General features: G+C 39.3%; 1 long non-coding RNA gene across 1 annotated transcript in view; it reads right to left on the reverse strand.

Moving 5' to 3' along the window:
* LOC134478077 (uncharacterized) overlaps positions 1–13,817 on the reverse strand; it is a 38,693-nt gene extending 24,876 nt beyond the window's left edge. The window contains exons 1-2 of the long non-coding RNA XR_010050444.1: positions 10,504–13,817; positions 9,180–9,281 (exon numbers count right to left, since the gene is read on the reverse strand). This is a non-coding gene — a long non-coding RNA (uncharacterized LOC134478077). The remainder of the gene's footprint in view (positions 1–9,179; positions 9,282–10,503) is intronic.
* Positions 13,818–14,290: the final 473 nt, after the last annotated feature.

The raw sequence follows: 14,290 nt of genomic DNA on the forward strand, positions 1-14,290 counted from the left end.
TCTTCTTAAAAAAAAAAAAAAAAAGGAAGTGACTATACATCAATTAACTGGCAGTTTGTCATAGCTGAAGGAGATGGCATTTCCTCTCTAAGTGCCTGAAAAAACAGAGTGACTCAGCGCTTGGTGTATTAATTAGAGTCTAGTTTGCTTCCATGAAAATAGAGTCTATTGTACCATCTTTAGATGTTTAAACTTTTAGTGACAACAATTCTTGGAGAGCAGCCAAAGCAAAACACCACTGGGTGAGGCCTGCAATCAACTCTACTACCTGTTCTCTGAACTCATTAGATACTTCCATCCAATTTGTTAAGAATTTATGAGGCACCACTCAAGCACCTAGATCTAGCTTGTAAAATCTAGGCTAAATGCCCCAGTTTTGTGTAGGGCACCAATAACAACAATTCTATGTCATTTCATGCTTCATTTTATAAAAAGTTTATGATCACAGCCATCGTTTAATTCATAAAAATTTAATTTTGATCATTCTTCCCTCCACTTTGCTTTTTTTTTAAATAGTGATGAGAGGAAAGAGAGAAGAGGAAGAAAATAAATTAAGACGTGTTAGAAACATGTAGCAACTCCCCACAATAAATATAGTATTATACAAAGCCCATCAGCCCTGCAACAGCTTGCACCATTCTCTCTGACCCGTAGTGCCAGGACTGAAATGAGGGGGGAGACCCCAAGATGAAACCGGTGCATGAGAATAAAGAGCGGAACAAACTCAAAACGCCAAACAAATTATTTCTCACAAAAACAAAACCTCTATGTCTTCTGCTTTTATTTCTGAACAGGAGAAGTTTTTCCTTTGACTTAATACTTGGCACTTCCCACTGAGAGTAGGGGAATTGTCCTTACAATTACTCTACAGAGGCAAGAAACAGTGACAATCACATGGTTTCTGTAACCAGCACTTGCTCCTTTCATTTACAGGAAGGGGGTAGGTGTCAATGTGCTGAAATGTACATTTTCAGTATCCAGGACATCCAACCTGTGCTGCCTTCCAACCTTCCAACGGGGGCAGGATGGGAGACTGTGTGCAGCCGCAGACCCTGAGTTCTATTGCTCAGGCTCATGTCTATTCAAAGTATTTTGCCATATATTAATAATTATCCCACCTGCCAGTTATCTGCTTGCTTAATGGGTTAATTGCCTATCTCCCTAGGAAACTGAAGTCCAAGAAAGATAAGAGTACATATCTTTTGCTCACTACTGTTTCTCCAGTGCACAGAACAATGCCTGGCAAATAGATGATTAATAAACATTTGCCAGGTTAATTAAATGAGAAATCTGCTTGGAGACCTCATGTTGACTCTTTCTGCAATCATGCACTACCGGAATAAGAAGATGGGTTGAAGCCTTGGTTCCTGAGCATTTGAAAACTATGAACATTCCCAGCTTAGATAGTAAAATGGAGATATCTATGCCTGTAGGATCCTGGCCAAAAGTATGACTTTGGTTACTCCTGCTTCCTCCAAATGAGGCTTAAGGCTCCTGCCCGTGGTAGTTGTTCATGTTGCTCTCATGGGACGAATCTGGGTGTTTTGGATAATGTCTGTGTTGTCACACAGTCAAGTATTTGCAAGCTACATGATCAACTGTCTAAGCCAATTTCTCCAACAATAATCTTTTGAGTTATTTTGGAAAAAGAGTGTAATATACAGAATTCATATATATATTTCCAAAATCAAGTCTTGCTGGCTCTGATTAGAATAATCATGTCCCATATTTTTCAAATAAGGTACTCAGATATCAAATGAGGAAGCTATTAATATTAAATCCAAAAAAAGAGTAATTTGGGACTATATTAGAATAATCAGAGTGAATATGTAAAAAAGAAATTGATTGCCAAGCATGGTAGTGAATGCCTGTAATCCCAGCATTCAGGAGGCTGAGACAGGAGGACTGTTGTGAGTTTGAGACCAGCCTAGACTACATGACAAGTTGAAGTCCAGTACAAATGTATAGCAAAACACTCTTTTGGTGTTTTTCTTTTCTTTCTTTCTTTCTTTTTTTTTTTTTTTTTTTTTTTTTTTGGTCTTTTTCCTTTTTATCGGTACCAGGGATCAAATTCATGACTGCCTGCTTACAAGGTAGGTGCTTATGCCGCTGAGCTAAATCCCCAGCCCCCCAAAACACTCTTTTAAAACATGCACACACACACACAGTTTTAAAAAAAGGAGTTGTGAAATCATGAGGTCCATGAAAATAATTAAACATGATGAGATAAAGGCTCCAGGCTTCAACTTTCTTTTCTTTTGCTATCAGGCATAAAGTTTTTTTCATAAATTATTCCAAGACCCATTTGGACCTTAAACAGCGCTCAGTATTGATATTCACCCTTTCTTTGCACATGCATTGCACACCGAGAGTGTGCAGACAACCATCACTGCAGATCACTTCTTTTCTCCTGAGCTAAATAAATCCAGACCCTATTTTCTAACCTTATTTTCCAGTCTTTTAGTCCCAGTTAGTGATCACTTTTGTGCCTTCTCCAAAGTTCTCTCTTTGTTCACTAACTTGATACCCAGAATTGTGCCTAACAAAGAAAGAATCCAGTTGACTTCATTTCTATTTCACCATAGCTGTGGAAACTGTCTTACAAAGGGAAGGCAGCGCTTGATATTCAAACCACCAGTACAGGTCAACATCTAATCATGAGCATCCTTTCAATAATCTCAATAGAATTAGGGTAACTCGCTAAGCCTCTGCTTTGCTTCAGATCTCTCAGAAGCAACTACTTATTCTCAAATAATCAATAAGCTACCACAAAAACCTCCAGTCTACTATGACTAATCATAAGATATAATTGACTATTCTAATTTTGTTTTGCAGTATATTTCCTTCCTAGATATTTGGCATGAAGAAAACAGCAGGTATTCAAATGCCCCAGGGCTAAGAATGTGAAAATTACCTTGTGCTGTGGACAAATATCCCCTTAAAGTTGCACCGAGTCAGGAGAACAAACCTCGATTGCTGCTCAGCTAACCCAGGTACACAGCCTTTCAGATGGGTCCCAAAGGGTCCCTAACCAGCAAATGCACTCCACTTCTATTCCCCACATCGGACTAGACACCAATGTCTTCCTGTCCAGACAAGAGTTCCGGTAGATGGAACAATGTGTCTACATACACCACTTTGGATGTTTGTAAAGTCTGTGCTTCTCATCTGATATGATTCTTTCCAAAAGCAAGCACTCTTCCTATCTCTGAGGTTTCTTTCAACACAATAGTTTGAATAAAGCACTACAGAAAAAAATGTGTTCGAGGCCTCTTTGAAGTGAAGTGTTCTCCTAAGCAGGTCAAGCAACTACATTTTTCATTCAAGTTTAAACAAGCTGCTGAAGAATGATTCTTTCCTCCTTTTACAAAATAGACAGAGTCCAGAAAGAACTGAACACTAAAAAGATCGAGGGAAGTGTGTTATTTGTTTTATGACTGAAAAATGTTCTTGCAAAAAATAGCTCCTCTCTGTACTCTTTTTTTTTTTGGTTGGGGGTAGGGGGGATTGAACTCACAACCTTGTGCTTGCCAGGCAGGCACTTTCACCACTGAGCTCAACCCTCAGTACCTCTTTCTGTACCCGTACTCCATTCCTTTTCCTTTCTTTTTTTTTTTTTAATTTGTAAATTATGTGTTTAGACATCAGTCTGTGCAAAGTTAGTAACATGTATATCGTTTATAAGCCTGGAATTTATGCTCAAAAGATAATTGGAGTTATGCCAGTGATGCAGGTCTTACTTCTGTTTAGTCTTCCTTATCACAAGAGGTTGATCTTCTTCCCTATCTGCTGCTCCTCCCCAGATTCAATTCAACTGGAAATCGACCTTTTCAGATGACAAGATGTTACTCTAAAATCAGCACAGCAACAATGATTTTTCACTGTGCACCTTCCCTCCCACTCTTAGCTTTGGAGGGCACATTTCTGAAAAATGGAGTTTGCTTTTTCATTCATACAAACTGAAAGTACTTCCATCCGCCAAGAGCTTATTGCAGAATGCAAGAATAACCCCAGAGCTTGTCAGAAGCAGAAATACAGAAACAGAAATCTATGAAATACGATCTGTCTATAAAGTTTTAAACTGGGTTGTGTTAACATTTTGCTGCTGTGACCAAATACCTGACAAAAAAGACTTGGAGGAAGGAGGATTTATTTTGGTTTATAGTTTCAGAGATTTCAGTCCATAGTTGGCTGGCTCTAAAGCAGAAATGTGGTAGGAGAGAGTGGAGGAAGGAAATTGCTTATGGCACATCAGCCAGGAAGGAGAGAGAGAGAGAGAGAGAGAGAGAGAGAGAGAGAGAGAGAGAGAGAGAGAGAGAGACAGAGACAGAGACAGAAACAGAGACAGAGAGAGACAGATGAGACAGACAGAGACAGAGACAGACAGAGAGACAGACAGAGACAGACAGAGACAGAGAGAGAGAGACAGACAGAGAGACAGAGACAGAGAGAGACAGAGACACAGACACAGAGAGACAGAGAAAGAGAGAGAGAATGTTATTTAAACATTCATTGTATATTTTAATCCCCCCACCCCATACTCATGTCACCTCATAGAATCCGAAGAGAACACTGAAGATAACGCCCTGTGTATGTCACCTGGGGTTAGGAAAACTCAAAAGAGAACAGTGAAAGTAAAAAATTTGTCCCTTTGGGAGTGGGTTTATGGATAAATGTGATTTCAGGCTAAAAGAAAGAGAAATTTGAAGAGAGGAGAAGAGAGAAGAAGAAAGGAAAGGAATGGGAGGGGAAGAAAGGGGACAGGAGGGGAGAAGAGGGCCTGGGGACAGAATTTACTCTTCAAAGTCATATCCTCATTTCCTGCTTCAGATGAACCCCACCTCCAAATAATCCATTAAGTTAACTCAACAAAATATTGACCCATGATGGAGTTAGCACCCTCATGACCCAGTTGCTTTCCAACTCCCGCACTCCCAATAAGTGGAATTTTGGGGGGATGTTTTCCATTCAAACCATAACGTTTGTCAAGAATAAATGGGCTTCATATTTGCAGGGAATATTATCTCAAGGACTCCTGACTTCTCACTTAAAACCTGTAGTGTTATCTGGTAGAAAGTTAGTGATTGCAAGTAGGATCCAGCAATTGGTGACGCTCTCTGCTCCACATTCATAATACTGTATTCGCAGGTATGCTCCAGAAGTTCCTTCTGGCTGAATGATCCAGAATCACAGGACCTGTGTATTTTTCTAGAAGCCAAATTGCATTTTACCATCCTTCTTTCTCCTCTCCCTTTCCTTTCTCTCCTTTTCTACATATTTTGAAGACAACATTTTGCTGACGTGCAGTGAATGGAAGGGAGCTACCACCCTGGACACCTTCCAGCCACACTGCAACACGCAAACTTGCTGCCGCAGTTCTGAGGAGAGCCCTGATGCCACCGTTACAGATTGGTCCCTTTTACTTCTAAAATGCCTAAGAAGGCAGCACCCAGATCCCTTGTATATGAGAGGTAAGATTTAGCAGGCGGTAGGAAGTTGACGAATAAAATCAGTTAAAGCTTCACAGCATTTGTTGGTGACCTCCCAAGCTGCCATACAAGAATTTAGCTTTCCCAGTTTTGGTTTGGGATCCACATTTCCAAGGAAACTAGGCTAAGCTAGTCGGTGTATCCGCATTCTCTTCTAGGGGCTCACTAGAAGTAAACGAGCAACTTTAATTAACTCAAAAAAAAGTTCTTAGGGCATTATCTGGAAATGCTAGGAATGCATGTAGCTACTATCAGCCATCCTGCAACTAGAAGTTTCATAGGATAAACTCAATTTCATAGAAAATAAAACAGAGATACAGAAGAAATCAGGACCTTTTTGATATCTACACTGCTGGATTGGGCCTCAATTCAACCCAGACCAATACCTGGGCTTATGGGTTGTATTGAGACAATAAACTTCTTTTATTGTTAAAGCTTACTTGACCTGGTATTTCTGGTATATATAAAGCCCTGTATTATAAATTTTATTAATATAAGTTCATTAATGTGTGGTCAGGGTTGAGGAGGATCCACATATAAACTGTAAGAGCATTCAATTTATGTTCAAATGCACTGAAATGCTCTTTGAAGGCTCTGCGGGGTCTAAGACATACCCTTAATTTGTTCTTCTAATTAGAAAAGGAAGGCATTTGAAACCTAAAAAATAATGCAGCTGTCTTTCAGTGGAATACTTTCAAAAGAGGAGCTTCATGGGGAAGGCAAGATTCAGGGACAAGCACGTAGGGAGCAGGTGGATGAAGAAGACAAAAACAAAGGTAGCATCAGTATGAGTCCAGAAGCTCAGGACCCTGAACTTCCTTTAGGCCTCATGCTCTGCAAAGTTGCAGCCCTGGCCAGTTTGACTTTGTATAGAACTCCAAATAGCTCCCGGTGATACAATAGTAATAAACTGAAATTGACCCTTTTTACTAAGAAAAACAATATAGGCTCTGCTCTGGTATGCTTTATCACTTTCTCATATGCAGAAGTCTGGTGAAATTCAGCTGTCTTAGTCTCTTGCTCTCAATTCCCTGCGTAATTTCTGCCTCTGAGTTACAGGAAATTTCTGCAAAGCCATTTGGAGCAGATTGTAATACATTCCACTCTAACAATCAATAAAGGCAGCACTCACTGCAGAAATAATCAAACACAGGATGGAATCTAATATGCACAAAGCTGATACTTTAACTAGACCCAGGAAGCTGCATGATTCTCTGCTCAAATCTGTGGCCCAGTTTGTTTTCCTGCCTTTGTATTATATTTTTGTGTACTCTTAAAACCAACCTTTTTGAAGTACCTTATAGTGATTTTATTCTATTTTTGCTGTTCAGGGTTGCAATGAAGGTCAAATCTACATAAAAATAAGCATGCTGGCAACCAGCACAGAATTCATTATTATAGGAAGAAATGAAACAGCAAATGTGATCCTGGAGCCCCTGCCACTCCCTTAACGCCCTCCCCTTTTGAGTCCTTCAGGAAAAAAGCTAAGTGCTCATGGTCAATACCTGTCAAGCCAATCAGAGCTGCTTCTCCGGGAAGATAAACTTTTCTAATAATAAGCCATCCTGTACCATACTGAATCATTGTGGAGCAAGGGAAGGGGGCTGTGGGGACATCATTTTCATTTTATATTCTGGATTAGGAGCAAGGCGGGACATAGTAATTCTTATTCTTTCTCTTCTTGCTATGATAATACTACTTCCCCTTTCTGGAACTATTCTCCAGGTGCCATAACGATCAGATGCACATTCTGAGCTGTGAGTAAAAACCACCTGTGGAAGATGCTTAATGCATCTTAAATAACAGTGAGTCATAAACGGCAGCATCATCCCCTGCATAATACATTGGAAAAACATTGTCTCCGCCATGATTGTTTTAATGTCTAGAACATGTGAAGGAATTTGTATTATACTGTAGTAGCTAAAGAAATAGAATTTTTTCACTGTTCTATAGCTCTAGCCAGCATTCATAGGATTGGTGGGTAAAGGATTTTGGTGTTGCCTTTGAGAGAAAATTGATGTCACTATGACTTATTAAATAGACATCATTTTTCCCTGATCTTACCCATGTCCATCACTATGGACATACAATGTGTGATTGAAAAATAAAATGAATGCTTAGTTAAAAATTTTTTATTTTGGTAAAAGCACATTGCCTAAATCAATCCCCCTCAAAATATTTCCACTTGTTTTTAATATACTTCCACTTATTTTTAATTGTTCCTGTCACTTTCCGAAGCAGTTCTGAGTATTCTCTTTAGTTGTACTGTTGCGGCTGCCTCAGATGACCTGATTCTATTCAAAATGGTTGCCTTTCATTGTCATTTTTACTTTGGGGAAAAGCCAGAAGTCTCACAGGGCCTGATCTGTTGAATAAGGTAAATGAGAACACACAGTAATGTTTTTTATGAGCCGACTTTTCTGATAGATGGCATTTGGCAGCAGCATCCACTATATTTTTTATCTCACTTTGTAAAACTCATGAGGGGTATCTTCCAGAACTACTTCTTCAGAAAGTGGCAAGAATAATAAGACAAGTGTGCTGGAAGTGATGGTAAGCATTTTGAGAGGGCTTAATGGTATGGTATCTTTTACTATAACATTTTTTAATTTAAACACTCACTGTTTATGTTGATTACCCTTGTGCTCATATAACTATGGAATTCGAAAAGGGTATCAAAGTCAGAGCCCTGTGCATGTGATCTGGGGTTAAGTGAGCTCAAAAGAAAACAATAAAAGTAAAAGGAGTTACCCCTGGGACTAAACTTATGTTTAAATGTGATTTGTTCCGAGCTAGCAAAAGGCCAGTGTCACAGCAGAACTATCAAAGGCATTAAAGGCCCATGAGTGGTTAAGATGGGACTATAAATCTTTATCAGAGCTAATCAAGACTTGAATGCAACAGATTGCTACTCAGCAATCAGAAGGAATGAACTATTGATACTCAGTCTAACATTGACAAATCTCAAAATAATTATAGTCAATGAAGCCAGACAAGTGTATATACTGTATGATTCCATTTATATAAATTTCCGGAAAATGCATACTAATCTATAGTGACAGAAAGCAGATCAGTGGCTGCTAGGGCAGGGAGAAAGCAGTGGTAGAGGGGGGAGGAAGAGATAATAATAATGGGGCAGGAGGAAACTTTTTGGATTGAATCATATGTTCATTATATTAATTGTGATGCTTCATGGGTGCAGTCATATGTCAAAGCTTATCAAGTTGAACACTTTAAATACGTGCACTTTATTACATATAAAATGTACCTCAGTAAAAGCACTGTTAAAATTCAAGAATAAAAAACAAAAGGGGCTAGGAGAGTTTTCCGGGGGGAAAAATCAGCAAGTAACTGGTTATTTCTTCCAGTGTCACTTGAGGCCCTACCTAGGCTTTTATCAGCATGTAGTCCCTTCTTATTTCATCTTAGTGCCTCAAAAATAAGCTTCTGTCTTGCTGTTTTGCATTGTGGCTCTAGAAAAGGACCACAGCTAAGCCTATTTCAAAATCTAAGAACATTCTTATTTTGGGGGTGTACACTGGATGGTCAAAATTTGCAGAGAATGTTTAAACTTTTTAAAGCTTGTTACAGTAAAGGATACATTGCCTTTAATTCCCTCCAAAAAACATTTGTATCATCATTCTTGCTTTTTTCCGGAATAGTTCTGGAAGTCATATTTCATGCCTTTACCTGGTATGATACAAGAAAACATGATGAATGTTGTCGTGTCCACATTATTCACTGAATCTGGCACCATACAACTTTTGGCTCTTCCCCAAAGTCAAAATGATCCTGCAAGGTAAACATTTTTAATCAGTTCAGGAACATCAAGTTAGCTAGGACAGCTCAACTAAGGACACTCACAAAAGAACATCCTTATCTATGCATTATCTACCTACACATGTTTAACCTGCAGGGCCCAGGTTATACACTCCTGGCTTGCCTCAGTTGTATTGAGTGAAGGGGGCACTGTCTTGGGTTGCATATAAAAAACATTGAAACTAATACTTCCTTTATTTTAAAAATGTAATAGAATACAAGAAGGCCCCAGATTAGACATTCCTAAATTTCACACATTCTTAATATGTATCTTCTTTTCTGGTATTGTGTGCTTTTTGTTGGTTGCCACAGAGTTTTGGTGAAAAAAAGTTTCTCAATTCTTGGTCCTCAAATAAAACATGTAACTGATAAAAGAAATGAGCATATACCTAATTGGCTTGTTCCTCCAGTAAATACGTGGAATTTTAAAAAGATAGCTAGAAAGAGAAGGTCAGTAGCAAGCAAATACAATGGGAAGCTCTTGATGGGATTCTTGTTCCATCAAGTCAACTGCAAATAGGTTTTTATGGGACAACTGGGATACTGAGTTATAGGTGTGCGAAACATGACATCAAGGAATTCACTGAACAGGAAAGCATTTTCCTACAGTTACACAGGAAAATATCTAGAAACTCAGAGATGTCTACAGAAGTATAAGGCAAGCTAGGACTGAAGTCTAGGACTTGCTTTAAAATACTTCAGCAGAGAAAAGTGAGAGATGGAACCACTGTGGTAAAACCTGATGACCACTGAATCTAGTGATATGGCTTTCACATACAATGCTTTATATTTGAATTTCTCATAATTAAAATATTATCCCATTCTAAAGGGAAAATGTGCAATATGATTAATTAAATATCCTACAAAATCAAACAGGGAAGAGGGCAAGTGTGTGAAGCAATAATAATTTATTTTATTTAATCATTTCATAAGGTGTATATACTTCAAAACATTACATTGTATGCTGCATGTAAATGCAATTTTAACTTTTCCATTAAACCTTAATATGGCTGGAGAGATTTTAAGCAAATTTAAAAACTGGGTGAGAGGAATAATAAATCATAGTGATCATGGAAAAAGAAAGAACTGATTAGAAAATTAAAAGACGGAGCGGGAGAGGAGGGGGTAGAGAGCCACCTGAGATCTATTTTCAGAATTGACCCAGCCAGACTAATTGAAAAAGTCCCTTGCTTACCACTGGGGGAAGTGCTGTTCTCCCAGGTTTCTGTGAACTGGCTTTTCTGCGTCCCCCACCCCGAAGATGGATGGAGCTTTGCAAGGGCTCCCTTGTAAGCTGGTATATGGCTCTATCCTTTTCCAGCCTCTGCAGATCAGAAAACAGGCAGTCAGCCTCAAGTTCAGCTCCTGTCCCCAAGGAGGTTTACTTCCCAGGAGCCATTTAATTTCTGAAACACGGCAGTCTTTCCCAACATATTTGAAGTTGGAAATCAATCTCTCTCTGTTGGGGTTCTTTATTGTTTGTGGTCCTCACCCCAATAGACCGCAGACAAAAACCAGGCAACAAGAAAAAGTGGGATGACCCCAAACAAAGCTGCCCTCCACATTTACAGGGTAAACTATGACTTTTCTCAAGGCCCACAAATTATAGGGAGGAAAAGTGTGGAAAAATTCAGTTAAAAAAATACCACCCATAAAAACATGCCAGATGGGAGGGGGGGAAAATGCCTATGATTCTAGTGGCTTTCAATTGTATTTATTTAGTTCAGTCATTATGAAACAAAACCCAGAAATTCCAGGTATCTCTCCAAAACAAAGAACCACTAATGTTTGTTTCTGGTTAGTACATAAAACTTGGTTAAAACCCAGCTGTTAAACTTAGGTCCATAACGAAGGTCTTCACATGCCAAAGTTCAGATGTGACTGGCCCGCCTGCTTCATGCTTTTTTATCCAACTGTCAAACTGAGAGTCAAACTCAGAGTTACCAAGGAGTTGGAATGTGTCCAAGGGATGCTTTTCCTAACTATGTCAAGGACAAACTTCCTCCACAACAGTCAGCGTGCACATATACACACCTACACGCCTATGAACTCACACATGCATACAAGCAAAAGAAGAGAAAGAAATAATTACAGTTATTTGAACCATAAAGCTACTAAGATTTTCTAAGTGACCTGAGTCTTCCAAAGAAATCTGGATTTGGGCTTCACAATGTTATCAGCCGTCAACAGACTTTGCCTTCCTTGAAAGTGCTTCCAATTGTTTCAGGGGCAAAAGAGACTTAAATCAACAGTGGATATAGCAAAGAAAACAAACCACTTATAAACTTTCCCATACCTGCCAAAACTGGAAAGCTATAAATAGGGGGTAGCAAAAACATGGCTCAAAAATATTTCGCAGTGAGAAAACAGACGGAAAAGAGTGAATAATTTTCAAAGATGTGAATGATTGTTTTTTACAGTTAGCTCATTTTGCAACTTGGAATTTCTGTGGTCGTAAAGAAATAAGGAAAACATGATACTATGATTCCTACACCCAAAGAAAGCTTAAATGTTATCAGCTTGACCTAAGCAGTTACATTGCATGTAACGTTACTACAGTGTTCTGGCTTTGTTGTTGTTCTTATTGCTTTAGAGAAACACAGTGTTTGTTCAATATTCTAAACGTTTTTTGTGGCTTCTAAGATAGGTACTTTTCTCCCAAGAGAAAGCTTGGTTTCTCGAGGTTGCTTGGGACTCATAGTTTGTGTCTGCTGTCTAACAGCTACCATCTAATGGTGCACTTCATTGATATTTGTTCTTTGAGCATTTAACTCTTGCTAAGTGCTCACTATTGTTCTAAGGAACAGAATTCTTTGGAGGTGAATAATCTTGAGTTTGAATCCTTCCTCTGATGTTACTCACTGTGTGACCCAGAGCAAATTTTTCAACTGTCTCCCAAGGTTATTCCAGAAATGTTTAAGCAATTGAGTCAACAGGTGATAATAAATCAATTTGAAAAAAAGTCTGAGGGGATAAATAGTGTGTAGAATACTATCACTCTACATAATTTCCTCCTCTCTAAATGGAAAATTAAATGAAATAATGTATGTGATATTCTTTACACAATGTTTGTCAATAGCACATATGAAATAAGTACTATTTTTAACAATAACAGCCCTCAGATTAGAATTATGACCAATTGTTTCCTAAATTAAAAGACTTATATAAGAACTACCTATTGTATGTGGCCCAGATAGATGTACATGCGCTGGATATGTGTAGTTTTGAATATTGCTTTTTATCCTTTCTCATCCTGAGTTCTGTAAGTTTGAGCACCATGAGTGGAAGGCCTTGCTACTGTTGAAGCTTGTTGCTTTCCAAGAGGGGACTGAAAAGAGCACATGTTACTCTGGAGCCTCCAAGAAGCAGATGGAAAAATAAGATAAACATGCAAGGATTGAACAAGGGAATAGTTTGCGAGAGACAGTATGTGGGGAGCTGGTATGGATAGGAGAGCGGTCAATCTGCAATGCAAGCCATATTCTCCATCAAGAAAAGAAGGACTGAACACCCGGGTGGTCCTGCAGTCTATAAATACTTGTCCTTCGTCAGGAAGTCCTTGAGTTGCAGCCAACTGTTCAAAGAGGGAATCAGGAGCAGGTCTGCTTTAGTGTTTCTATGCAATAGTCACTGGCTGGAAAGAGTGAATTTGATGCAAACAAGAAGATGGGTCACAGATCCCAAAAGCCAGACTCAGCTTTGCTGTCCATAGCTGGAGCCTTGTGAGGTGCATTCTCACAACTGCCCCAAGATTGCTTCCAGAGACCCCCTCAGCTGCCCATAGAAGTGAAAAAGGCTGCCTGTGGGGATCAGCGTTAACCTCTCCCCAGAAGCTTTAGAAGACAGACACACACACATACATGGCTCAGACACATTTACACACACACGAACCTACATAGTCACACTATGAACACACCGCGGGAGTCCTGTGTACTCTTAAAAGCACAGAGAAATCCTTTTCACAAAAAAGAAATAATATACCCCAGGTCAGGAGACATGTGCTAGCACGGGACCACGCTACTGTGTTGAACTGTTTATTAACAGCCAGCACCTCAGAAGGTTTGCTTGCTGGATGGGGAACAAGGTTGGCTGAAAAATTAATGAGGAAGGAGATGAGGGAAAGGAAGAGGGACAGAGATTCAAAGTCAGCATCAGAAGTCTTCAATTCTCATCATAGGCCTCATTTTTAGCTTCTGCCTTTGGAGGCCCTGGAGTAACACATGCTCTTATCAGACCCTCTGGGAAAGCAGCAGGCTTCAGCAGTAAAAACCTCCACGGAATCACCCATGGTTCTCCAGAAATTACAGAACTCAAAGGAATGAAAAGCAATATTCAAAACTATACATATCCAGTACATGTACATCTATCTGGACCACACACAATGGATATTTCTTATACAAATTAAGAAACAATATGTTTCTAAATATGCTCTTTAAAAATAATAAAAGTTTTACTCTCTAAAGCAGAGAACGAGCCAGCAGAGTTCTGGTCAATACAAATTCTCAAACAGGAAACTGCATGGGTTGTTTGGGGACAGGAAATTTCCTGCAGTAGTCAAAGTAGTAAACGCTATGAAGTGGCACTAGACAGGGCAAGGAGTAGGTAGGATCTTAGAAAAGCAGCTTCCTTTGGGCCCTGGAACCCACATTAGTGAACCTATTCTCCAAGGAAGGGTCCAAACAGAGTATAAGGACCTACAAGGTGGGAGTTCAATAAAATGAGGAGCCAGGCTGAGGGAAGATACCTGGCTCCAGTGTGGATGTCTGAGGAGGACCTTGCAACTCATCCCACAATTATTTACACCAACCTATGCATCTTCCAGTCAGGCATTGCCGCTTCACTATTGGGAAAACAGATCTTCCTTGCCTACTGGAGAACGTGTTTGAATTGGAGAATTAGGCATTAATGAATAATCTGTCTAAGTATCAAATACAGGTTATCTGAAGAGAGGAGTTTAGGGGTGTCCCCAAGAGATATCATGG

This window comes from Cavia porcellus, unplaced genomic scaffold (genome assembly GCF_034190915.1).
Source record: "Cavia porcellus strain 051 isolate PalLab524CR breed Dunkin Hartley unplaced genomic scaffold, mCavPor4.1 scaffold_11, whole genome shotgun sequence".
In the NCBI taxonomy this organism is placed as follows: Eukaryota; Metazoa; Chordata; class Mammalia; order Rodentia; family Caviidae; genus Cavia; species Cavia porcellus.